Source organism: Opisthocomus hoazin, chromosome 1 (assembly GCF_030867145.1).
Source record: "Opisthocomus hoazin isolate bOpiHoa1 chromosome 1, bOpiHoa1.hap1, whole genome shotgun sequence".
Lineage (NCBI taxonomy): Eukaryota > Metazoa > Chordata > Aves > Opisthocomiformes > Opisthocomidae > Opisthocomus > Opisthocomus hoazin.
In genome coordinates this window covers 58,650,523-58,677,970 of record NC_134414.1, presented here as the reverse complement: position 1 = coordinate 58,677,970, position 27,448 = coordinate 58,650,523, and positions in this window count along the sequence as shown.

Here is a 27,448-nt window from a genome sequence, read left to right as displayed (position 1 = left end):
TCTTTGAGCAATCTCAGCAACTGGGAGAGGTGCCTGAGGACTCGAGGAAAGCAAATATCACTCATCTTCATGTGAGAGAGCTGACAGTTTTAATCTAGTTCAGTTTGTTCTCAACTTTAATTTCTCATACCTATTTAAAATTGATTAGGAACATGCCCAAGTAGTTTCATTACTTTTTTCTTTTTAAGTAAAAAAACCAAGGCAGAGTAATTGTTTTGAGGTTTTTTTTGTTATTTAATTCAGAGTACTTTTAGGATATTTATTTTCATTCCAGTTGTTCTTGCTGAAGTAGTATCTCCCAAAAGAGTTTCTTATCTTCAAAAAATGAACTCCTGTTCTTGAAAGGCAGAGTTAAAACGTTTGGCAATAGACTCAGGTGAAGATAGGGATGTAGAAATAAAATATGGTTATACATGTATGTAGTAAAAGAAGGAAGAACACAACGCTGAGTACATTTTAGATGAATATTAATACTGGAAAACCTGCTGTGCAAGTTGAAGTGAACTGTTTTGAATTCTGAGGCTTAGTCTATAATAAATATCTTTACTATCTGTCCTGGGTTTGGCCAGGATAGCTTTAATTTTCAACAGAAGCCAGGAGGGAACACAGCCAGGCAGGCTGACCCAATCTGGCCAAATAAAACAGGGTATTCTGTACCATGTGCCGTCATGCTGGGTTCCAATGGGGGGAGCTGGCTGGGGGGAAGGCAGTTGTGGCACAGGAGAACGTGGAGCATCAGGTGGTGAGAGTTGCTCTGTGCATTTCACAGTTTGTTTTGTATATTCTTCTCATCAGTATTATTGTTGTTATTGTTTGCTTCGTTTGCTGTTCTGTTAAACTGCCCTTAACCCGACCCACAAATTTTGCCTTTTTCTTTAGATTCTCCTCCCCACCCAGTGGGGGGGAAGGGCGACAGAGCAACCGCGTGGCCCTTTGTTGCGGGCCATGGTCAAACTACAACACTATCAAAAGAGATTTTTGAAGTGCTTTATTCCTAAGTGCTTATTCTGAGAGAAGTACAATAGGGATTTTCCCAGGATTCAAGGGAGGTTTTTTGAACTGTAAAGCTTTTAATGTGTCTAGAATACACTTTCTATTAAAAAAAGCAATTAGACAGAAAACCAGAAAAGAGTAGGATGATGATATAAACCACTTAAATGTATTGTCATTGCAAATACAAAATGGTTAACAGCATCTGTAAAGTTTTCCAATTGTTTTATTTTGTCAATATGCTTATAATGGAGGTAATTGTCTAGAACATTCACTAAAAGAATGTCAAGTAATAACAGCAAAGTTCTAAACTAATAGCCGTGCACCTTTTTATCAGAAATTTAATTCTAAGAATTACGTGCATACAAACGGGAGTCAGGAACAGTAGAAGATGTCTGAGTGTAACAAGAAATGTCTTGGGTATTATATTAAAATCCCAAATTCTACACTCAGGAGAAATGATTATTTTGTTTTCCATGCAAATACTTTAATTACTGATTTTGAAATATTACTTATGGGCAATTTACAGAGCAAATGTGACCTTTGATGACTGCATTAGTGATAACCTCATATTATAAGACAGAAAATGTTACTTCTTATAGGTGTGAAGACATCACAAGTCAGAGTGGTTTTGGAGGCACTTGAATCTGGCACATAGCTTCTACTACTACTACCACTTTTTTTCTTTTTTCTTTTTTTTCCTTTTCTTCCTTATAACAATTGAACACAGGAAGTTAATCCTTACTTTTCTTAGTAAGATCTGCTAAAATAATTTGCAGTAGTTATTATTTTTGGTGAATTTTGTCCTGTCCCGCTCGATAGAAATAGAGTAAGGTGATCTTTTTAATTGTCTGCATGGTACTGAGAGTCATAATAATGACCAAGCTTGACTAAAAGCTTTACTCAGAATGGCAGTGGAATTACAAAAGCTGATAATTCTGTAACATCCTAACATTACTTTTAGCACAGTAAGGTTGGAAATGGATATTGACTTGTTCAAGGTTTCAACAACACAATGTCTGATTTCACAAAACCACAGAATATAGCAGGTTGGCAAACTTATACTAACGTTACCCTTCTATGCCAAAGAAATCAGAGATAGAGCGGAATGCAAGGGAAGAAACAAGAGAAAAGATCCAGTGGTGGTCTCTGAGCTGGTGGTCAGGGTCCTCTGGTAGTGGGCACATAGATGGTGGTCAGGGTCTTCTGATGGTGGGCGCTCGCAGCAAGGGGCTGGCCCCCTCTCCTTTTACATCTTTCAGATGCCCATCCCATAGATTCCCAAAAGTTCTCGAAAATGATTCAATTGGCTTGGGGAGGGAGGGTGTCTTGGTGGTCTCACATCCCTGCCCCGAAGGTAAGTGCTCAGCTTTCTTACCTACATAACATAGATGTGTTTTGCAAGCCGACACCCTGCGCCAGCAGGGTTTCACTTGGTCTTCCACACTCCCTTATCAAGATGAGGAAGTTCCCAAAGCACAATTGCTGATTTAGGAGTTTGCTTATTTCAATCATCTTTATCAATTTCTCAAGATGGATGTTTAAGACATTTGCCCACTCTGGCCTGGGGATGTTTGTGACAAATGTCCACCCCAGCCTGGACCTGCACAATGTTTTATGTTGCATCTGCATTAAAAAAAAAAAAACAAACACATAATTGTATTCAGATATAATCTAAATCCATTGCATACATTCATATTGATGCAAAGTCAGAAGAAAGTATATCTAGTTATTCCATTTCATATAATCATAAAATATTTTCAGTTATCTACTTATACCTGCTTTAAAACACATGAGTTTTGATGGCTGAGACATATTGCTTCTGTTTAGTACACACAAGATTAGTATACAAAGTTTCAGAAAGATTGCAACAACACATTAGGCATTATGGATTTGGGTGATTCTAAGTAGGTGACGCATTGCTTAGACTGTCCCAAAGTCTGCTAAACTAAGAATTTAAAATGAATGCGAAGGAAACTATAGGTTAAGACTTCTCGGTGAAAGCAAACAAATGCTTTTTAACAGTGGCTAAAGCAGCATATAGTTTGAAGGCATCGTAAAGGAACTTTCAGTCTTCATCTATGGAGTCTTCTGCATAATCTTGAATATGTTTCCCTCTAAAAATAATTTCTATTTGTTTATTCCCATCAGAAAATGAAAATGGCAATAAAATTTCTTACTTAGACATCTATGTTGAGAATTTTGAATCAATTAAAATGATGAGCTGTTATGAGTAGTGTATTTTTTTTTCATGAAATTATAGCAATGTAACAATTATTAGAGATACGATTCAAAATATCCATGACATTTTACGTATTTCCTTTAGCTGTACAATTAGGAGTGTACAGGAACGTAAATCAGACCTGCAAGTCTGACTTCCATACAAGCAAAAATTATAATAGGTCCTTAGTGTTTCAGAAAGCAAACAGGGAGAATTTATTTCTAAAAGTCTGCTTGACACAAACATCCTCAAAAATATAGAACACATACGTGTTTGACCATGCTACAATTTGGTTATGAGAACTGTAGTTTAGCGGCCTGAGAATGCTTTTGGTATTTTGGGGAATTATCTTTGGTTAGCAAGCTTAAGATTCAGTTGCTTATTCATCTACACATACAAGTATGTTAGCAGATACTGATGTTAAATTAGATAAATAAGGACTTCTTTAGCCAAAACTCTTACTCTATTCTCTCCTTCCTATTTTCCCTCCTTCTTTCCTTATTCCTTCTTTCCTTCCTCTACTTATTCCTTTTTCTTCTTTGTCTTTCCTTCCTTCCTTCCTTCCTTCCTTCCTTCATTCCTTGTCTTTCCTTCCTTCCTTCCTTCCTTCCTTCCTTCCTTCCTTCCTTCCTTCCTTCCTTCCTTCCTTCCTTCCTTCCTTCCTTCCTTCCTTCCTTCCTTCCTTCCTTCCATCTATCCCTCCCTCCTTTTCCTTCCTCTTGATCCTCTGCTCATTCATTTCCTATTTATTTTTCTTCGACCATCCCATACTCACATCTGTGGCCAAACAGGCAGCAGGCTCAGGTTTTGTGACCCATGGGAAGAAGGCAGTGGGTTAAAAGTGGGCATGATTTTGTGTAGTGTTACATGACTGTGCAGGCGCTGCCTGTGCTGTCAGCTGCCTGGGCAAATGGCTGTAATGACAAAACTGATGGGGCAGCATTTCTTTCACTCAGCTTTTGAGTGGTTTGCATGGCTCGCTATATAAATTGGAAATGAGTGGGAAGTGTAGTCAAAACGTTTATTGCCTGGGGCAGGAAAATAATTAGGACTTGTTCTGGCTGGGTGCCTTGGCATACCAACAACAGTGACCATAGTTAAGAGGATGTTTGACATGGGCTTTACTGTTAGACTTCTGAAATCCATGAAAAAGCCTTCATCGCTGATGAGCCATAGAAGACTAGCAAACTATGACCAAGAAGAAAACCCCAGTTTTTCCATAAAACAGTACAAGAAAAAAATTAATTTAGGTGACTGTAATTCAAGTGAAAGTGCGCTGTTACTCTAAAATTATTCTTTTGCACAGAAAATATATAAAGAAATATTGTAATGCTTCCACAGTGAAGTTAAAAGTATGCATTCTTCTACTTCTTTTGTACATAGCTGCCACATTTTAAATTCAAATAGACCTAAAATAATATACATAAATTTAGATTAATTTATATTAGTGTAAATTAGTCAGCTACAATACCACTACAGTCAATGAATAAAGATCAACATCTTTACAGCACAAATTATTCTACTTCTTTTAGGCATCCAGATGCCTTTAGGTATGGACATATCTTTCCACTGATGACAAAAGTCTTGGTGGGTCCTATAGTGTTACCATACCACAACTGTGATTCTGTATCTATTACTAAAAGGCAACATAAAAATTAGTACCATCACTGCCAGAATACCAGCTGAAACATTTGTTGCCGTGCCACATACTGAATGCAGTACTAGATGTTCTCAGTCTTTCCCCAAGTAGTTTAGCAGTCGGTTCTGTGTTCGTGACCCTTTTGCTTACCAAGATCACAGTCTCTGTTTCAACAGCATGAATGAAGTAGAAACAGGCTTTTCTTCTTTGTCTTTAGCATCATTCCCTTTCCAAAACATCAAAATCAGCACTGCCAAATATGCAGTCAGTATCAGTCTGCTGAGGCACAGGTAATGAGTGAATACAAGTCTTTCAACTCCATAAAGTCAACAGTAACCTTCAGTAAAAGGTCACTGACATCACAATATTTGATCCTATCAAATTCTTTTGTTTGACATCCTTATTATGAATGATTGATATAATATTGTCCATGTGAAGACTGTGAAGAAAGTGTTATGATGTATTTAAACTATGCATCTCCAGGTAGCTAAGAATAATTGGAGACCACCTGAATATCTGGAGATATTCAAAACCCACCTGGACACTGTCCTGTGAGGCCTGCTTTAGGTGAACTTGCGTTAGCAGAGGGCTTGGACTAGGTGATTCCCAGAGGTCTCTTCCAGCCCTTACCATTCTGTGATTCTGTGCTACAGTCAACAATAGGCAGAATTTATAGTGTCAAAGTATTTCAGAAACTTGTCCTAGAATATCTAGTAAGAAGCTCCAATAGCTAGTAACTCCTCCAACAGAGCTTTAAAAGCTGTCCTTGGTGAAAGTGAAACCATTCTAGTAGATAGATTGTTTTTTTCATTACAGTAGCCACCATTTGAGTTATTATTCACGAATTGCCTAATGAGTGTTGTTGGACTGGGAACCCGGAATACAGCAGTAACGATACGCATCCCAATATGAGTAAGATCGTTCTCCTTTATTAGTCAGCAAAACAGGGTTTATATAGCGAAACAATTACAGCCTCTGATTGGTCAGTCACTCCCAACCATATAAGGCAAAATCGCCATTACTCGCTACGCTTGGTGCAGAGCGTCATCTCCATGCGGAAGCGAGGATAAGGCAGAAAGCGGCGAGGAGGCAGGAAGCGGCAGCACGGTAGCCCCCCCCCGCGCCAGTGCCCTGCGCTCGCCACTCCACCCCCCCCCAGCAGTGCTCTGCACTCACTGCCCTCCAGGCCCATCTCCGGCACAAAGCCTGGGTTGCTCAACGGCACCAAACTATGTCCCCTCTCTTCCAGCCAGGGCTCCACAATTCCCCTTTCTTGTTTTTGAGCAAGCCAGGTACAGTCGATCATCCTGGAGAGAGGTTTTTTAAGATAGTTAAAGCAAATACACATTATAACTCCAACAACAATCAACACAATACATATATGCAAACCTTTTACAATTAACTCTTTAAACCAAGTGGTCAAGTTACCAAAGAGTGAGGTGAGCAATCCATCCAAAAATCCCTGATTTACCTTGTATGAGTTTTGCACTACAATTACTCACCTGAGTTTCTTTCACACATTTGCCTGTACTATAATTAACAAAATGACCAACATTATAACTAGGTACACCACCACTGTCCTTGGCAAGCGTAACAGATACACAAAATCCAAGGCTTACAGATTTTACACGTGTCAAAGTTGATACCAGTGACAAGTATCTCCTTGTGACCACTCATATATCTTTCCCTTGATTCAGGTTATTTCTACTCGATTGTTCTGTTCGTGAGAGTCTGCTTGTTGCCCCTCGGCTAACTGGTCTTGCTGATTCAAAGCAGGCTTCACGGCTCGGCTAGGCACCCAGACTGGACCGCGATCTGTGGAAACACACATATATCCTCGACCGTTAAAGATTACTGGTACTGGTCCAGTCCACTCTCCAGTAGCCGGGTCCCTATAGATCACTTTAAACCGTGGCAGAGTCGTTGTGCTATTGAACCTTAGGTTCTGGTGGTGTATAACCACCAGCGGTGCTTCCCGATCACCCATAATGCACAAATAGTTCAATGTAAAAAGAGCTCGATGCAACCTTGGTTGCACTTCTGTTTCAGCTCCTCACTGCTTGTCTAAATAGTCTTTTAGCACACGATGAGTACGCTCTATGAGCCCTTGCCCTGTTGGAGAATGCGCAGTCCCTGTGGTGTGCTTAACTCCCCACGTCAACAAAAATGATCTTAGCTTTTGACTGACATAGGTAGGTCCATTATCGGTCTTAATTTCTTCAGGCACTCCCAGCACCACAAAACACGCAAGCAGGTGCTTACAAACATGTTGTGCTTTCTCCCCAGGTAAAGCAGTAACCCATATCATTCTTGAAAAGGTGTCTGTTGTAACATGCACGTACTTCAGTCGCCCAGATTCTGGGATGTGTGTAACATCCATCTGCCATAGCGCAAGTGCTTGCAGTCCTTTTGGATTTACCCCTTGGCCTATACCCGGTCCCTGATTTCCACACTTGGGACAGGCCTGTACAATATATTGAGCCTCATTCTCTGTCAGTCCAAATTGCCTTCGCAGACCTCTTGCATTTTGGTGGAAATTTTCATGACTCTATCTGGCCTGCTGAAACTTGTCTACTGGAGGCATAGGGCATGCAGGACTAACTAAATTGTCGGCAATCTGATTACCATGCCCTAGTCCCAGATCCCATCGATGACTACGTACGTGGATGACACAACAAGGCGCGGCCCATTGAGACAGTACGGTCCGCAACTGGATAAACAATTTACCAAATACAGGGTTAACTGCTTCCCTAAGCAAGGCATCTGCTACCTGTGGCACCACTCCGGCCACATAAAGGGAGTTGGTTACTACATTTAAAGGCTCATTTAGCCAATTAGTTAAGGCCCAGACCACGGCAGTCAGTTCTAAGGTTTGCAGCGAATCCCCATCTGCCCTTGTATCATATGATGACACCACTGGGCCCCCTCCTGCCAAGCACAGACTGCCTTACGCAGCCTTTTGCCTGCATCTGTATATACTGTAACCCCTTCGGCCAGCAGCTTCTCCTGAACTCTGGGCTTCTCAGGCCATTGATTACGCTTCAAGACTTGTCACCGTTTCCCCTTTGGTTGTTGGGAATGTATCCTCCCACCATAGCCTAATAGGGCTTCCTGTATGAGTAGGGCATGTTTTAACCACCATTCTAACCTGCTGCCTTGACAGGTATACTGATGTCCTCTGGCTCCTGTCCTGTCATTTCCACTACCTGAGTCCTACCTTTTCTGATTAGTTCCCCTATGGCTTCTGACTGTGTCTGTATACTAGTTCTCAGCTGCACGCTTAAAAATACCCATTCTAATATGTAAAATGGATCATTGCCCTTAGCAGACTTGTCAGTGGCAGAACCAGGGCTATTTGACGACGCTACACAGTCCTGTGTCTCCCCTTTCTTGTTTTGCCACTGACAAACAAGGGTATAAGGCGACCCTTCATGGTTGCAAATAAGCAAGAAGACAGGTAGGGTTAAAAGTTGTCTAGCAATCCAGGCTGTTTGAAGATTGTGCGCGATGTGTTGCAAAGCTGTCTGTTGTGTCTCTGATAGGGTGACCTCATTGCTGGGGTGTGAGCCATGTAGTAACGATGTCAGTGGTGAATTTCAGTACTGGAAATACCAGCACCGTTGCGCACCCACTGGATATCTCCTACTAAAGTTTGTACATCAGTTAACATGCGCAAATTTGTCGCTAACTCCACTTTTAGTGGTTGGATTTTGGCGTCAGAAATGCACCATCCAAGATATTTCCATGGTGCAGATCGCTGAACTTTTTCTGGAGCTACAACAAGGCCTTTGCTGACTAAAACAGTACTCAGCTACGTCAAGGAATCGTCACCGAACGCATCTTGTTGACAGCAAAGGATGTCATCCATATAATGATAAATGACCGTGTTCGACCACTGTTTCCTGAGTGGGGTTAAGGCCCAAGCCACATAAAGTTGACATAGCGTGGGTGAGTTTCTCATGCCCTGTGGCAGGACAACCCACTCATATCGTTCTGAAGGCGCTGCTTTGTTGGTAACCGATACTGAAAAGGCAAATCGCTGTTATTCCATAATAAGAGTCTTGCTGGCCTGGATGTCACACTGCCTCATCTATCGCTCGTTGTTGCCATGCCGACCCCCATAACAGGAACTGAGTAGGGGTTAGCAACAATCGCATTAAATTCCGACAGTCATATGGACACATCAAATCAGCAGAATAAATCCAGGTAACAATTTGTCGAGTGGCCTCACATTTCACCCCATATTGCGATATGGTATTACGGGTCTGTTGTAAAATCTTCCACTCATGTGGTTCCCATTTGCCATGACCATTAACCTGTACCACAGGACAGGCTAATGCCTGATTACTTCCTATGTTGGTAGGAACAATCCACTGTCCATCCAGGATAGCGTCCCTTATAACACTGCTCCAGCGGGCAGGTCTGACTGAAACTGGAGGTCCTGTTAAACATTTTGGAGAGGAAACCTCATTTTCTTGCTTGGGGGAGCTAGCGGTGGTTGACATATGCTGTAACTGTAAGTTCATTTCCTGGAGACTCTGTACAACCGATTGTAAAAGATCACTTGCTTTCTTTTCCTGCAATTCATTTCACTCGCCACTAGGGGGAGTCGAGAGCGAAGGCGCCTAGCTGGGGGTGGGCAACGGAGGATAAGGAGGAGGGGCCGATGGTGCAGGCCGTGCCTCTTCCCCTGACCCCTCCGTGGGCAGTACTATCCACTCCTCCCCTCTCCCTGGCGGTTGCAGTACTTCCGGATACGGCTCATTTCTCTGCTTAGTGTCTCTAACGGCAACTTCCGGCAAGACCCCCACCCCTTTAACAGCGTCCGAATTACACTCCGCACTCGCCCGGATCTTGGCAATCGATTTACAGGTAGTCCCAGTCATCTCTTTTACCACAGGTAGATTAGAAACCCGTACTAATTTCCCAGGGTTAGGCGCTTTATCTTTTCCAGTTTCAGGAGGTAGCACCCGGATTGCTGCACACGCTACCTCCAGTTCCGCTTTTATAGCCTTTAAAGTCTCTAATACTGTTCGCCAAACCTCCCGGACAGCCTTTATTTCCTTTTCTTCCTTTTCCTCTCCCACTATTGTCTTTTCCCACATTGTCTCTCCCAACCTTTGCCATTCTGAGCTAGAATACAGTAGCCGGGTATCCACACAGTGACCCAATCGCTGCCCCAACTTAATCAACTCTACGAGTTGTTTTGCCATTGCCTTTATTCCTCTCTTAGAGACAATATTGACGAGCAACGTTGCCGCAGCATCTATCTCCATGCTTGTGGCTCTGGCCTGCACCTTAAATTGTGTCTGCACCAGGCAGTGCCAGTGAGCCCGTTTTTCTCTGGGAGGCGGCCGTACGTGTCTGCCCTGCGACTATGCACCCAGGCAGCACCTCTCCCAGCCAGTGTTTTCCCACTCCCCTCCTCTCGCTGCTTACTACAGTCTCGGAGATTCTGTCACATGGAAATCAATCATCCTCTGCTACTGTTTGTTGCAGTGGGAACCCGGAATACGGCAGTAACGATACGCATCCCAATATGAGTAAGATCGTTCTCCTTTATTAGTCAGCAAAACAGGGTTTATATAGCGAAACAATTACAGCCTCTGATTGGTCAGTCACTCCCAACCATATAAGGCAAAATCGCCGTTACTCGCTACGATTGGTGCAGAGCGTCATCTCCATGCGGAAGTGACAATAAGGCAGAAAGCAGCGAGGAGGCAGGAAGCGGCAGTGCGGCAGCGCCCCCCCAGCACCAGTGCCCTGCGCTCGCCACTCCACTCCCCCTAACAGTGCTCTGCACTCACTGCCCTCCAGGCCCATCTCCGGCACAAAGCCTGGGTTGCTCAATGGCACCAAACTATGTCCCCTCTCATCCAGCCAGGGCTCCACAGAGTGTGATTCATATTTTTCCACTACCCTGTGATACATATTTTACAGTTGTATAAATACCTACTGGTCATGTTTTGAGGGAACACTAAAATCAGTGCAGTAGAAAGATGACTACACAAAGCCATTATTGCTGACACAGAGTGTGTATTTTGAAAACTTTTTTTTCTATGTTTTGTGAATCTCTTACAAAAATTCTACCCTATCTAGAAAATTCTATATATTGCCTCAAAAATATACAGATTATATAATTTTTTAATTAATTATCCTGTTTTTACTGGATTTTCTCAGGAGCCATATATTTTTGATTTTATTTCCTTCTGCAACACATATTCATAAACAACACTCTTTACCTCAGGAAAACCAAAAAGTTAAAGAACCAACAAGGTGGTTCAGCCACTTTTGTTCCTTTCAGTGATACATGTGGGGTTCATACTTGTGTATATGCCACTAAAGTGCTGGAGTGTTCTCAGAAACAAGAATTTCCAGTATAATAACTAAATAATTATCAATTCTGTTAGAAAAAATACTAGAAAAAAAAATCCTGTCTTTAAACTAAAATGTTTTCCAAGCCTTCTGAGCACGTATGTGTACTATATGAAAATCATAGTCTTCTTAACCCACCTACCCAATAATTAACACATGAAAAACCCAGTTTAGAGCAGAAATAGAAAAGCACAGCTTTATGAGGAAGATTTGAAACTATTAAAATTTCATTATATTTTCAGGCTCATATTGATCCTTGAGAGTTGTATTGTGTAGTAGTCTCATAAATAAACTAATGTGTCAAACTAATTAACAATGAACATTATGGGATACTTTAGTAATTCCTCTTTCCTTTTCTTCTTTATTTGGGGGTGGATGTGTTTTTCATTTCATCATAAACATAAATAAAATTGAAGACAAACTATGGGGTGATATACAATGGTTAGAGGGACCGGACGCTAGTACGGGCCCTCAGCCTGTTTCCCAGAGGTGTTATGGGGACACTGCAGCACAGGTGAAGTCTTGCAGAGATGAACTAGTAGAAGTCAACAAGGAAGCTTCTGTGAAGCACCTCAAGGGAAACAAGGGGTGTTCCTCTACGAAGGTGACATGGCCAACAGCCCAGATGCAGTGCCTCTACATGAACGCATGCAGCATGGGAAACAAACAGGAAAAGTTGGAAGCTACCGTACTGCTCGAAAGCTATGACCTGATTGCCCTAACTGAAACTTGGTGGCATGCGTCCCATGACTAGAGTGTGGCTATCAATGGCTACAGGCGGTTTAGAAGGTACAGGTGGGGAAGGAGGGGCAGAGGCATTGCCCTCTACATCAAGAAGTCGATACAGTGTGAAGAGCTGCCCCTGAAGAATAGCCATGAGCAGGTCAAAAGCTTATGGTTAAGAATCAGAGGCAAAAAAGGGAACCCAGTCATTGGCGTCTACTACAGGCTGCCTAATCAGGGGGAGTCAATTGATGAAACCTTCTTCCTTCAGCTCCAGGAGGCTTTGCGCTCTCAGTCTCTTGTCCTACTGGGAGACTTCAATCACCCCAATATCTGCTGGAAAAGTAACATGGCAAGCTGTAGGAAATCCAGGAGATCCCTAGAATGCTTTGGGGATAATTTTTTAAGCCAGGTAATTGACACCCATACCTGAGGGGTTGAAATTCTGGACCTGATGTCACCAGAGTAAGTGAGTTCATCAGTGACGTCAAGACTGGAGGCAGCCTGGGCTGCAGTGATTATGCATTGGTGGAGTTCACAGTACTGAGGGATATGGGAAAGGTGAGGAGTGTAGTCAGGACCCTAAATTTTAGGAAAGCTAGCTTCCAGCTCTTCAAGGAGTCAGTCAGTAGGAACCCCTGGGAAACGGTCCTCAGGGACATGGGAGCAGAACAGAACTGGCTGATCTTTAAGGATACTTTCCATAGGGTGCAAGAGCTCACTATCCCCATATATAAGAAATCAGGGAATGAAGGGAAGAGACTGGTGTGGCTGAGTTGAGACCTGCTGGTCAAACTAAGGAGCAAGAAGGAAGTGCAGAGGCAGTGGAAGCAGGGACAAGTGTCTTCGGAAGAGTTTAGGGATGCTGCCCGGATGTGTAGGGATGAGGTCAGGAGGGCCAAGGCGCAGCTGGAGCTGAACTTGGCAAGGAATGCTAAGAATAACAAGAAGGGCTTCTACAGGAATGTCAGCCAAAAAAGATTAAAGAAAGCATACACCCCTAATGTGCAAGAATGGCAAACTTGTATCAACAGATGAGGAGAAGGCTGAGATACTCAACAACATTTTTGCCTCAGTCTTCACGGACAACCTCTCTCCTCACCCCTCCAGAGTCAATGGACCACAAGACGGGGACCAAGGGGGTAAAGACCCTCACACTATAACAGAAGACCAGGTTCATGACCATGTGAGGAACCTGAAGACAGATAAATCTATGAAACCTGAAGAAATGCACCCCAGAGTCCTGAGGGAATTTGCTGATGTAGTTCCCAAGCCACTCTCCACAATATTCAAAAAGTCACAGCAGTCAGGCAAAGTCCCTGGTGATTGGAGGAAGGGAAATATTGTACCCATTTTTAAAAATGGTAGGAAGGAAGACCCTGGAAACTACGAACCTGTAAGCCTCACCTCTGTGCCTGGAAAGATCATGTAGCAGATCCTCCTAGAAGCTATGCAAAGGCACATGGAGAACATTTGATTTGAGACAAGCAGCATGGATCAGCAAGGACAAGTCCTGCCTGACCAGCCTTGTGGCTTTCTATGATGGTGTGACTAGGTCAGTGGACAAGGGAAGAGCTACAGATGTGATCTATCTGGACTTCTGTGAGGCTTTTGACACAGTCGCCACAATATCCTTCTCTCTAAATTGGGGAGATAAGGATTTGATGTGTAGACTGTTTGGTGAATAAGGAATTGGTTGGAAGGTCTCAGCCAGAGGGTAGTGGTAAAAGGCTTGATGTCCAGATGGAGACTGGTGACAAGTGGTGTCCCTCAGGGTTCCTTAGTGGGACCAGAGCTGTTTAGTATTTTCATCAATGACATAGATAGGGAGACTGAGTGTGCCCTCAGTAAGTTTGCAGATGACACCAAGCTGAGTGGTGCACTTGATGTGCCAGAAGGATGCGATATCACCCAAAGAGAACCAGACAAGCTCGAGAAATGGGCCTGTGTGAACCTCATGAGGTTCAACAAGGACAAGTGCAAAGTCCTACATCTGGGTCAGGGTAATCCTTGGCATCTATGCAGGCTGGGGGATGCAGGGATTGAGAGAAGCCCTGAGGAGAAGGACTGGGGGTACTGGTGGATGAAAAGCTGAGCATGAGCTACCAATGTGTGCTAGCAGCCCAGAAAGCCAACCGTACACTGAGCTGCATCAAAAGAAGCATGGCCAGCAGGTCAAGGGAGGTGATTCTTCCCCTTTACTCCACTCTGGTGAGACCTCACCTGCAGTACTGTGTCCAGCTCTGGAGCTCTCAGCACAAGAAGGACTTGGATCTGTTGGAGTTGGTTGAGAAGAGGACAACAAAGATGATCCTAGGGCTGGAGCACCTCTCCTATGAGGAAAGGCTGAAAGAGTTGGTGATGTTCTGCCTGGAGAAGAGAAGGCTGCAGGGAGACCTTACTGCAGCCTTTCTCTACTTACAGGGGGCCTGTAGGAAAGAAGGGGAAAATCTTTTTGGCAAGTTCTGTTGTGACAGGACAAGGAGCAACGGCTTTAAAATAAGGCAGGATAGATTTAGGTTGGATATAAGGAGGAAATTTTTTAACATGAGGGTGGTGATACACTGGCACAGGTTGCCCAGAGAGGTAGTGGAGGCCCCATCCCTAGAAACATTCAAGGCCAGGTTGGACAGGGCTCTGAGCAACCTGATCTAGTTGACGGCACCCCTGTTTATTGCAGGGGGTTTGGGCTAGAGGACCTCTAAAGGTCCTTTCCAACCCAAAGTATTCTATGATTCTATGATTCTATGATAAATCTGAGGAAAAGTAAATTGTTCAATTGCAACTTTGTGTCTGCAATATAAGGCTTTTCACCTACACACAGACAGTAACATATCTACAGTAGCAGATCCTCCTAGAAGCTATGCAAAGGCATGTGGAGAACATTTGATTTGAGACAGGCAGCATGGCTTCAGCAAGGGCAAATGTTGCCTGACCAACCTAGTGGCTTTTTATGATGGTGTGACTAGATTAGTGGACAAGGGAAGAGGTATGGATGTGATCTATTTGGACTTCTGTAAAGCCTGGAACAAAATCCCCCACAATGTCCTGCTCTCTAAATTGGAGAAATATGGATTTGATGGGTGGACTGTTTGGGGACTAAGGAATTGGTTGGAAGCTCGCAGCCGCAGGGCAGTGGTCAATGGCTCGATGTCCAAATGGATGCCGGTGACGAGTGTTGTCCCTCAGGGGTCCATACTGGGACCGGTGCTCTTTAACTTTTTCATCAATGACATAGACAGCAAGATCGAGTGCACCCTCAGCAAGCTTGCAGATGACACCAAGATGAGTGGTGCAGCTGACACATCAGAAGGACAAGATGCCATCTAGAGGGACTTCTACAGGTTTGAGAAGTGGGCCTGTGTGAACCTCATGAGGTTCAACAAGTACAGGGTGGTGCACATGGGTTGGGCCAACCCCCTCTATCAACGCAGGCTGGGGGATGAAGGGATTTAGAGCAGCCATGCCAAGAAGGACTTGGGGGTACTGGTGGGTGAAAAGCTTGACATGAGCCACCAATGTGTGCTTGCAGCTCAGAAGGCCAACCATATTCTGGGCTGTGTGAAGAGAAGCGTGGCCAGCAGATTGAGGGAGGAGATTCTGCCCCTCTCCTCTGCTCTGGTGAGACTCCACTTGGAGACTTGTATCCAGCTCTGGAGCCCCCAGCACAAGAAGGACATGGAGCCATCGGAGCGGGTCCAGAGGAGGGTCAGAAAGATGATTCAAGGGCTGGAGCACCTCTCCTGTAAGGAAAGGCTGAGAGAATTGGGGCTGTTCAGCCTGGAGAAGAGAATTGCTGTGAGGAGACCTTATAGCACTTGCTTGCAAGTAGGAAATAGCATTTCCGGTACCTGAAGGGAGCCTATAGGAAAGATGGGGAAAATATTTTTTACGAGGTCTGTTGTGATAGGACAAGGAGCAATGACTTTAAACTAAGACAGGGTAGATTTCGACTGAATATACAGAAGAAATTTTTTACAATGAGGGTAGTGAAATACTGGAACTGGTTGCCCAGAGAAGTAGTGGAGGCCCTATCCCTGGTAACATTCAGGGTCAGGCTGGACGGGGCTCTGAGCAACCTGCTCTAGTTGAAGGTGTCCCTGCTCATGGCAGGGGGGTTGGGCCAGATGACCTCTAAAGGTCCCTTCCAACCCAAAGCATTCTATGATTCTAAGTTTCTATGATTATATGAAAAAAGTTCCCCTCTGAGATTTTTTAAAATTATGCTTTTCTTAATGTGCATTTCTTCAAGTCCTATTCAGCACTAATTTTTCTCATATTGTGTTTGCATCACCTGTATTGAAGCTCATATGGTGATTTTTCTAGGCAGATGATTTAAAAAGTTATTTATTTTTTTATTTTGTCTATTTTTTTGTGCTTTCCAATGTAGAACTTGACTGAATGGTTTTCTAATTCACGTGCCATTGTCTGCTAGATGATATTTTAAAGGCAGTCTCTGGTACCCAGCTACTAAATTTTCTTTAAGGTAGACTCTGCATTTACAGGTACAGCTCTATTGGCAGGCTAAATCTTGACGCTAACCTGAAGATATAGTTTCCAAGTCACCCCTATCTTCTTTCTCTCATGTGATTGACAGAGGAGAAAATGAACTACAAAACAGCTCCTACAGTGACTAACACGTGACAGATTTTCCGTAATGAAACCACAAAGGTCAGAGAATATATGTTTTAATTTGTTAATAGCCAGGGCTTCATCATGTTGATAACTTACTGAATAATGATCCACGTGACCTGCTCTGTCTGTTTGCTACCTGAGTAGCAAAGGCCTGCGTGATTATTCACATCTGTGTAGGACAATAAATTTGTGTGGTGGGGTAGAAAATCCATCCTTTGAGGACTGTTGCTTGCAAGTGGGAAATCACTGGAAGAAGTAAGGGTTCCACAGGAATATTTACACTGGAAAGCACACTAACAGTAAGCAGTAAGGTTTATAGAGTTTAAGGGAAAAAAAGAATCTGAGTGAAGTTGTGGTAGCTGACAGGTTGGAGTAATGTAAATGAATGAGATTCCACAGGAAAGGGGTCAAATATGGTACACTTTACTTCCTCTACTGTGAAGTTACGTTATTTTAGTTTTTATGATAGGTTACAAGAGTTTATATGAAAGGGCTGACTTAGTTAATAAAAAGTACATTATACCATATTCTATTCTTTTCTTGTAAAACTGCTAGGAAGAAAGAGTAAAAAAAAAATAATTTTGTTTGGTTTGGTTTGGTTTTGGTTTTACTCACTGGATATTTTATTTTCCTCTTGTTTTATCTAAAATGATTATTGGTCTCTAGCCAAACTAGGAAGGCACATTCTTTAGCATAAGGCAGAGAGAAATTCATTGCACTTACACCCAAATGGAATATTTCATAGGTACGTTTAAACTATTATATTTCAGGTCATGAACTTTTGTGAGCTAAATCTCAAGTAGTGTTTAACACACACTGATTCTCTCCTCCTTAATAATGTAAAGAATAATAATGAAATGAACAATAATAAACATGCAATGGCCAAGTTCTCTGCACTTCCAAGCAATATTTAAAAAACTTATCTAAGGTTCTCTTCTCAAATACAGTTACTCTAATGCAGCTAACACATGTCTCCAAGAACCTAAACATAACCTTGAGTGCTTTGGGCACCGGTAGTGTATTTAAGCATTTATTGGATGTTGAGTCCATTAGAAAGAAAACTACAGCTTAAGTTTACACTTGCTCTTACGTATGACTTCATGTAAGTATAAGCATTAAGGCTTCTGTAATACTTAGAGCTGAGCATAATCATAAGTAAATGGGATAAAAGGATATAGTGTTCAAATGGTGACAGTATGTTTCATGTACTTCCCCTCTATGCTATACGACCTTAAAGCAATGTAGACTCTAGCTGTAATCTGAGGAAGCAGATTTACTTCCATTAAAGATCTTTGGTTCAGTCTTAATCTTTCTATATAAGGTTCCCTGATGCATGTTTAGGTTGTCTAGCTATCAGTCTTTCCTTTTTGACTTCTCAGAGTAAAGGAACGAGTTGGAAAGGCACTTTTCCAGAAATACCCTACTGACTTTATACAAACTTTTATCTCCTTCAGTGTTAAGCAGATACTCCATTCTTTTTTTCTCTGGAGACTGAGGTTTATAATCTCAGTGAGAAGGAAATGTTCTGCTGAAGTATGAAATGCTGAATGGTCTCTCTATTTAAAAAAATGTTCATGTCTCTTAGGGTGTGTGGAAAGAGTTCTTTGGGTCAAACCTGTAGTTCTGGCATTCTCCTAGAAGAAACAAACGTTTTCAAAAGAGAGTTTTTTTTAACACATAAAAAAGAGAACATGCCATTCTTGTGTTTGAATAATTGGTGAAGTTGTTCTCCTTCAACCAAACTGAAATTCCAGGCAGCGTAAAGGTATCCCGAAGGCTGAAAAGGTTAGTCCTAGACTTTGTTGTTGATAGATTTGTTACGGTCTTATGGCATGAGAACCTACATCAGAAAAAAATAAATACCTCAGTTAAGTAGATTCTTGTCTATTATTTTAAGTATCAAAGTATTATCCTGTAACAAAAGATTGAGTGTGTTTGCCCAGTACAATTGAAAATGCCCCCCAAATCAATTAAAACCAGGAGAATTTTAATATTTCTCCTGAAGAGAGCAACTGCAATGCACTCTTTCCCACATAACTTGTTATAAAATCTTCAACTAGAGTCAGGGATAAGAAGAAAATGAAACAGAAGGGGGAAGCAAAGAATCTCTCTTCGCTGCAAAGACGAAATTGGTTAATGGGATCACAGGGAACACAAAAATGTTCAAAAGAGCATCAGAGCTTTCCTAGGAGGCAGAGAAGACAGTGCTGCTTTGATTTTCCCAGCCAACAACAATATATAGCTGAAAGCACACTAAAACCAGTATTCTGAATGTGAGTCAGCATCATATATTTCGCACAGTCAGGGACTGAGTAAATGTTTAAAAAAACCTAAAGCAGGTCCAGTTACAACTGCACACATGACCTTTTGTTATTAGTTGTCTTAAGAGATGTACAAAACATTCTGTCTTAACTGCATATAAAAGGCTACCTTACATGACATTTATGCATTTTCAGGAACAGTTCCTACTGACTGTTTAAAATTACATATGTACAGTTTGACAAATTCTACAGCAGAAACTGCCACTGGAGTCACTGGGATGATCAGGTTTTCCACAGAGTTTCTGGGATGTTAAACAACAGAGTTAAGCATACAAGTAATAATTACCAGTTGGTCCATGCACAGCAGGAAGGATTATGGGGACTGTCCAAATACGCACCTGGAGACAGCATGCAGCCACTAGTCAGACGGTTTGTTGTGAAGCCTGCTGGGAATTCAGTCAATAAGCAGTTCTTAAGTCAGTCCATTGCCTCATCTAGGCAGAAATTAGCTGGGGAGTTTTTGGATCACTCAGAGAATCAATGGCTGAGTGCATTGGCTATAAAAATAGGCACAACCCTAGTATCCAGCTACACTACGATAGTTACTGCAGGACAAAGTCAAATTTCATCCTTGTGTAACAATTATGACTGAATTCCTTAGATTTTTCACACATTAATTAAATTCATATTCTATATTTTGCAAAATTCTAAGAGTTGTGAGTTTACTAGATGGTAAATAATAGGCTCCTAAGGAAAGGAGGTGGGTAGGGTAGGAAAGCAAGTTAACTCTGCTGCCTAGAAATTCTGCAGTGACCTGTAGTTCTGTAGTAAACAATAAACAAATAACAAAAAACCCCTCAATGACTATTCCTTATTTGCCTTCCTTATGTCATCTATGATTCTAGAGTCATCCACTGTGCTTCACCCTCAGCTATCACTTTTTATGACATTGAGAGGTAAAAAGCATATTCAGTCTTTTCCCACATGGAGGCTATTTAATATTCATGATCATCTCCAAAAATTATAGTCAACTGTTTGGGTTTTTTTCTAGTTTTTTAAAAATTCTAATATGACCTATAGGTATTACCAGATCAGAACTGCAAGGAGTCACCATGGTGTCATGAATTTATGTAACGTTTTCATCAGTTCTGCTTATATTTTTCTTTTTTTAGTTTTTTACAGCTCAGGATTGCTCTCACCTTTTCAAAGGTGTATCTATGAGTCCAGGGTGTTTTTACTGAGCATTAAAAGATAATTTTGAATGATCCTTTTTTAGACACTCATCATATTTTTGCCATGTATGTTATTTTGAATTTTCTGTGTTAAAATTCATAACCTGTAAAATCCTGTACAATGTAAAACAACTACATGTGAGATTCATCCTACTGAGATTTCAGCATCTATAGAGTAAATATTTGCACTGTAGTTTTTATTTGTAGAAGATGGAGACAAACAGATATTTTGAGATGAGTGGTTCATTTGTTTTCGTTTCCTGCAAGGTAAAACAAACTGTGCAGTAGAAGGACTTCTTGCTTTCCACCGAATATAATAGCATTTTAGGTGACTGTCTCAGATGTAGCCATTGATATTGCAGACAGAGTCTGAAGAACTGAACTTCCTCTCATCCAAGGTCTTTCTAAGACATCTAAGATGGAAAGACTTCATCAGAGATATACCGAGTCTTTGCTTAGCATGCTAGTTAATGGGCCATTCATCCACTCTGAATAATGACAAGCAGTTTTATGACATATGAAGTTTTTTAAAATAAATTTAGCCTTCACTCACAGAGAAACCACATTCTTAGTTCTTACTGTTGGACTGGTTCCTGGAATTTTTTTTTTTGTTTCTTTATTTGGGTTTTTTAAGTTCATATGCATCATAATCAGGGAGAAATACAAACCAATATAAATGTCATGAAACAGGATTTGTTAGTGAGTATCAGCTGCCAATATTCTAAAAATAAATACTACTTTCTGAATAGTTGCAAGGGCAACCCAGAAAATAGTTGGTTATGAAAATTCTTAAGATAGTGATATCTTGAATTTTACAATGGACATTATATATCTTCTGAGATCAGTCTCTAAATCAACAAAGGAAAAGATTTTTTCTTATAATGAAGACACATTTTTTGTGTTATGAAGAAAAATAAATCTGAAATCTAGCTTAAAGTTCAGATCTAATCCTCCACTCTGCCCCTGTAAGAAATTTTAATGTCTATCTCAAGAATTGACAACCTTTACGAAATTCCCCTTCAGGAAACAGATTAATGTAAGCAAGGCTTTCTGTAGTAGAAAATATTTTATGGTCTCATAAAAGGAAAGGAAGCCTGTGAGTATGACAGCTGATAGACTCCACAGGGGACTCATCTTTATAAACCCTTGTTTTCTGCTGGGGTTTGTGAAGTGCATGAAGAGAATTAAAAAGAAAGAAAAAATGGTTTAATAAAATCCTAGCAACTTAATTAAAGCTTACTGCAAGTATGGATTTTTTGCTGGGATGCGGAAAGTTGGTGGATTTTATTTTATAGTAATATCTGGATAAGCTTTCTTGGGAAGTCACACAGAGACACAGAACAAATTCACAGTGCAATTAATTCTACACTTTATATCTTTCTCAGTCTCAGCTAATACTGTGACTGCTACAGAAACCATTCATGTAGATATGCCAATTTTCATAATCTACATTTTCCACTGGCTCATCTGATCATTTTTTAAGCCAAAGTATAGTTAAATTGTATCATCTACTTTAAACTACTTCCAAAAGGGTCAGGGTCATTTCACACGATTCCACCACAGCTGTACAAAGTAATGACAGTATGGCAACAGACGAATAATCAAACAACACAGATATTATAGCCGCATCTTATAAATAGGTATTGTCAGCTATAACAAGTAGATTTACTAGAAGATTATCGCAGCTGTATCATTTTCAGTACTGAACTAAAAATCTTCATGAAATGAAATATTATAAGTATTAATAATAAGTACTAATGATACGAAGGGTTTGAAAATTACTGAGGTGGAGATACTAAAGTCTTTTAATGCTAATGCACTTTAAATAGTGGTTCAAGTCACAGACTTATCTGGTATTACATAATTGTCTAAAATTTAATTATATAAATCAAAATAACCCTCCCCACAACAAATCTCAAAATAAAAACAAAGTTCAAATGGCTCGTGTGTAAAAGCCAGGTGTCACATTTTTGGCTGGAACAGAGTTAATTTTCTTCCCAGTAGCTGCAGTGTTTTGGATTTAGTATAAGAAGAATGTTAGTAGTGGACTGATGATTTCACTTGTTGCTAAGAAATCAAGGAATTTTTTTGGTTTGCCATGTTCAGCTAATGAGCTGGTGTACAAGAGCTGGGAGGGAGCATGGTCAGGCAGCTAGCCCAAACTGGCCAATGGAAATATTCCATACCATAGATATTATACTGAGTATATAAATGAGGGTTGGCTGAGGAGCATGAATCCATGAGTTCCACGATAACTGCTCGGGGACTGGCTGTGCAACTGGTCGTTAAGCAGTGAGAAAAACTGCATAATGTATCACTTGTTTTGCATATTCTTCATTATTATTACTATTACTTTTATTAGTAATTCCTTTGTTGCCTTATTAAACTGTCTTTATCTCAACCCACAAGTTTTACTTTTTGTCCATTCTTCTCAGCGTCTCCCACCCAAGGCAGGGGAGGAGTGAATGAGCATCAGCATGGTCCTAGTTGCTGGCTGCCAGGTTAAACCATGACACCAGGTTAAATAAAACTTTTAAAGAAGTGCACTACTACATAGGATGAATAAAGAAGCATACTCCAATAAAATAATTTAGAAAAATCCTTCTTAGGCTTCTTAGATGATTAAGACTTTGGTATTTCCTTCATTACTTGAAATAATATCACTAGAATTCTTATCAGAAAAATAACCTTTGCTGTGATACCCACATAAGTATGTATATCTACCCTGAAATAATTTCATATCTGGAAATTAGATATGCATACTTTTAAACCTCCGGGAGGACATTGTGTATTATGTCTTTTCAATCCAAGCTTAACTGGCTCTACCAGCACAGCAGTCAATTAGAAGTGCAGCTGGAGCATGAATTGTAGAGACCCAGATCAAAGCGAAAAATTGTCTCAAACATCCTTCTCAAGAAACAGAGACAGAGACGCTCAAAATAAGCAAACTCCAAAATCAGGTATTGTGCTTTGGGAACTCCTTCATTTTGGTGAGGGGCTGGCTCAGACAGGTGGAATCCTGTGGAGGCAGGATGCTGGCTTGCAAAACCCACCTCTCCCCCTCCGAGATGTCACGTAGCCAGGGGGGGACTGTGAGACCACCAAGACTCCCCCCCTCATGGCAACTGACTGAGAACGACAGTACCCCTCCACTGAAGAGGAACAAAGTGTTGAAGACAGTCTCTGAATTGTTGCTGAATAGCAGCCAGTCTTCCAAGATAAGCAACATCTAATTGTTACAATGTTGCTCAACGAAGGATGTGCATCTGCTGTGAGACTGCGAAACAAGGAGCTGGCAAGAATAACAAGAACCCTCGTGTCCTCAGATGATACATGACCATAAAAGGACAAAATGAGTAGGGGTCTTCCTCCCCAAATGACCACCAGAGACCCTCCGAGACCCTCACACAGGTATAGATGACTTAGTTGGCTCAGCACAATCACCGTGAAAGCGCAGATGACGGTATTTGTGCAACATAATGAATATGCATTAGATAGGTGGAATAATTGCATTAGTTAGGTGGAGTTTTCTGTAACTTTCGTGTATAAATATGCAACGCGATTGTAAGAGGGCATGCACACCTACCACCAGAGGACCCCGACCACCAGCTGAAGTCCTTGCTAAATCCAAGGGTGGTGATATCTCTTATCTTTCTGTTTTCCTTTCTTTCTCTGTCTCTGAACTTCTGGATACATAGGGGTAGTGAAGCTGTAAATTTGTCAGTCTGCTACATTTTGTAGTTTGTTGTAAGTTTTGCCAAGTCGGTATCCATTCTAACCCCACTGCACTAAAAGTAATGTTGTGAAATTGCAAAGTTACCATCTTTTGTAATCTCACTGAATTCCAAATAAAGCTTTGGGGTTTTTTATCAAGCCTCTTCAGTCATTGTTGTGACTGTTGGGTACTGTGCAGAGTGTAGAAAATTTTGTATTTACTCAAAAAGTTTAGAATAAGTTAACTATAGTAGAAGGCTAAATGCAACCAGAAAGGCCTGAGATGTTGTTCTCGGCCTTGTCCCTTGTACAGACCTACCCAAGGCTGGCTTAAAACCCAGTCAAGCTAATCACACAAAGGCAATATTAAAAAATGGTGATTAATTATCTAAAACTGGTGTACCGCACTATAGAGGGAAACTTTTTGTACGAGAAAATTGTTTGCTTTAACTAAACTTTGAATAGAACATCTTGAAGTCTCTCGAAGTCTTTCTCAGGATTGTACCAAACAGAATCCATGGAAGAAGATGAAGGACAGACGACGACCCTGAGACGACCCTGAAACCAAGTGGGACTTGAAACCAGTGAGGGAGAATACTTCTAAGACAGAAGAATAGAGAGAACTTAACAAATTATGTATTTAAGGAACTGGACGGTTGCTTAGAAACTTATGAAGATTCTAGACTTGTTACAGTCAGTTTAAGAAATGTGTATAAACTGGTCTAGTGAGTTGAGCTTTGCCACTCACTGAGGTGAGGACCCAACTCTGAGTTGTCAATAAAGCAAACCTAGAGGTACTCACATCTGTTTTTTTCTTTGAACACAGAGAATCAAAAAAGATCACCTCTCCCTTCATCCACTGGGTGGGATGGGACACCAATCAATTGTGTAACAGTCCCAGTCAAAGAAAGCTTCAAAACATGACTCCTGCAACCCATAGTGAATGACTGAATCTTCAGGCTTACAAGTTCATAGGTAGGGAAAGGAGATAGTGTTGCGTGTTGACCTTGGCTGGTTGTCAGGTGCCCACCAAGCCATTCCCTCACACCCCCTCCTCAGCAGGACAAGCAGGGGGAAAATACAATGAAAAAGCTTGTGGGTCGAGACAAGGACATTGGAATCACTCACCCACTACTGTAATTGGCAAAACGGACTCAACTTGGGGAAGATTAATTTAATCTATTACCAATTAATAACTCAGTAGGATAGTAAGAAATAAAAACAAAACTTAAGTCACCTTCCCCCCACCCCTTCCTTTTTCCCAGCCTTGACTTCACTCCTGACTCTTCTACGTCTTCCTCCTGAGTGGTGCAGGAGGATGTGGAATGGAGGTTGTGGTCAGCTCATAATACATTTCTGCTTCTCCTTCTCCTCACACTGTTCCCCTGCTTCAGCATGGGGTCCTTCCCATGGGAGACAGTCTTTCAGTAAATTCTCCAGAGTGAGTCCTTCCCACGGGCTACAGATCTTCAAGAACTTCTCCAGCATGGATCCCTTCTATTGGGTACATGCCTTTAGGAATGGACTGCTCCAGGGTGGGTCCCCTACAGGCCACAGTTCCTGCCAGAAGGCCTGGTCTGACATGGGCTTTCCATGGCCTACAGACCCTGCCAGGAGCCTGCTCCTGCATGAGTTCTCCATATGCTGCAACTTCCTTCAAGGCGTATCTGCCTGCTCCGGCATGGGGTCCTCCATGGGCTGAAGGGCAGATATCTGTCCCGGCATAGGGTCCTCCAGGGGCTGTAGGGGGACAACCTGCATCACCATGGTCTTCATCATAGGCTCCAGGGGAATCTCTACTCTGGCATCTGAAGAACTTCATTTCCTTCCTTCTCTCATGTTGGTGTCTGCAATGCTGTTTCTCTCACATTTTATTCACTCCTCTCTCACACAGCTCCTGCCACTACTTTTTACCCATCCTTAAATATCACAGAGGCATCACCAGCATCTTTCATTGTCTTAGTTTTAGCCATCAGCGGGTTCACCTTGGAGCCAGCTTAAACTGGCTTTGTCCGCCTTGAAAGCAGCTCCTGTTGTCTTCTTTGTCTGACACAAGTGCAGTTTCTACTGTCTTCTCTCAGAAACTACTCCTGCAGGCCCCCTATTACCAAAATCTTGACAAGTAAACTCAACACACTCTCTAACAACCAAGGGTCCAAAATATTGTTATTACAAACAACGAATAAGAAGGCAAAAGTTGTTGTCATTTTCCTAATAACGCAGAAACAACTAATAAACACCTGATAAGGTATGCTTATGTGTAAATAACTCCCGTCTTTCCTTCACAGGAGGTGTAACCTGCAGGTTACAATATTGTACAATGGTTGTCTCCAGCCTTCTATTCCTTACATTCCTGGCTTCCCATAGGCCCCGAATAGCAGAATATATCTTCCCAGAATGTTACTGCCTCATTACAAAATCTTCTTGGAATTCAAAAACTACCTCAAACTTTTGCAACACCTAGACAGAATTCTCCTACTTCCCATATCATGTTTCAACCCAGAGAATATTGTTCAAAACGCAGTATCAGGACACATCTGTGCCTGTTTCACCCAAAGAGTGTTTTAAGAGAAATTGCTCATTTAGGAAATCTTGCTCCAGTAAGTCCTTTCAAGCTATGAGTCTCACTTCTGTAGAAGTGTCCTATAGCAATTGTGAGAGAAGCAAGGGATAAAGCTGATGCTAGAAGCTGATGTCCACCCACACATTTCTGATTTAATATAAATTTTTCAACTTGATGGCTATTTTTACTTGGTCTAGGACTTCATCTATTAACATAAACTGAGCTAACCTTCACCATGGCTGAATTTTGTACTAAATTTAAAGTCCTACAGTGTTAAGTAATGTGACATTTCCAGCATTACTCTATTTTGGGACCAAAAGCAGATTCCTCTCTCTGTTTTTGACCCATGTATAGATTTAATGCATGCTCAGAGATCTGGAATGGTTGTGTGGCAGAACTTCAGAAGTCACACTGTATTTCAGAGGTTGCAAGGTCTGGCTTCATCTTTCAATGACCTCTTCTTTTTAAATCATATTTAGTCATTTCCCATTTTTTAGCACAATAAATATGATTTTTACAAATACTAATAAAAGTCACAAGCATTATGCTGATACGACTGTGCAGGGTACGTGGGCTTGTCTTGCCCTGAATTGGTGGAAGTTTCTGAGAGTGAACTAAGAGCAAAGTTTTTTGACAGTTTAAAGACAGTATATTGACCGTACAGGAGTTTAGGTAACTATGTTGGCTAGAGAATGTGTAAATGTCAGAAAGAGGAATGAATTATACAGCACATGATTTAGAAGTATTTCCTTAGCTAACTTACAATTTGGTCTTTCAGTTAGTATATTTGAAAAAATATTGGAGAAAGATGGTGAAACTAATCAGCCTTGTAGGGAGCAAAAATTCACCAAATAGGAGAGAAGCTATTTATATTGTCATACAATCATAGAATAATACAATGGTTTGGATTGGAAAGAACCTGAAAGGTCTTCCAGATCCAACAGTCCCTGCCATGGACACGGACACCTTCCACTGGATCAGGTTGTTCAAAGCCCCATCCAGCCTGGCCTTGAACACTTCCAGGGAGGAGGCAGCCACAACTGCTCTGGGCAACCTGTTCCAGTGCCTCACCACCTTCATAGGAAAGAATTTCTT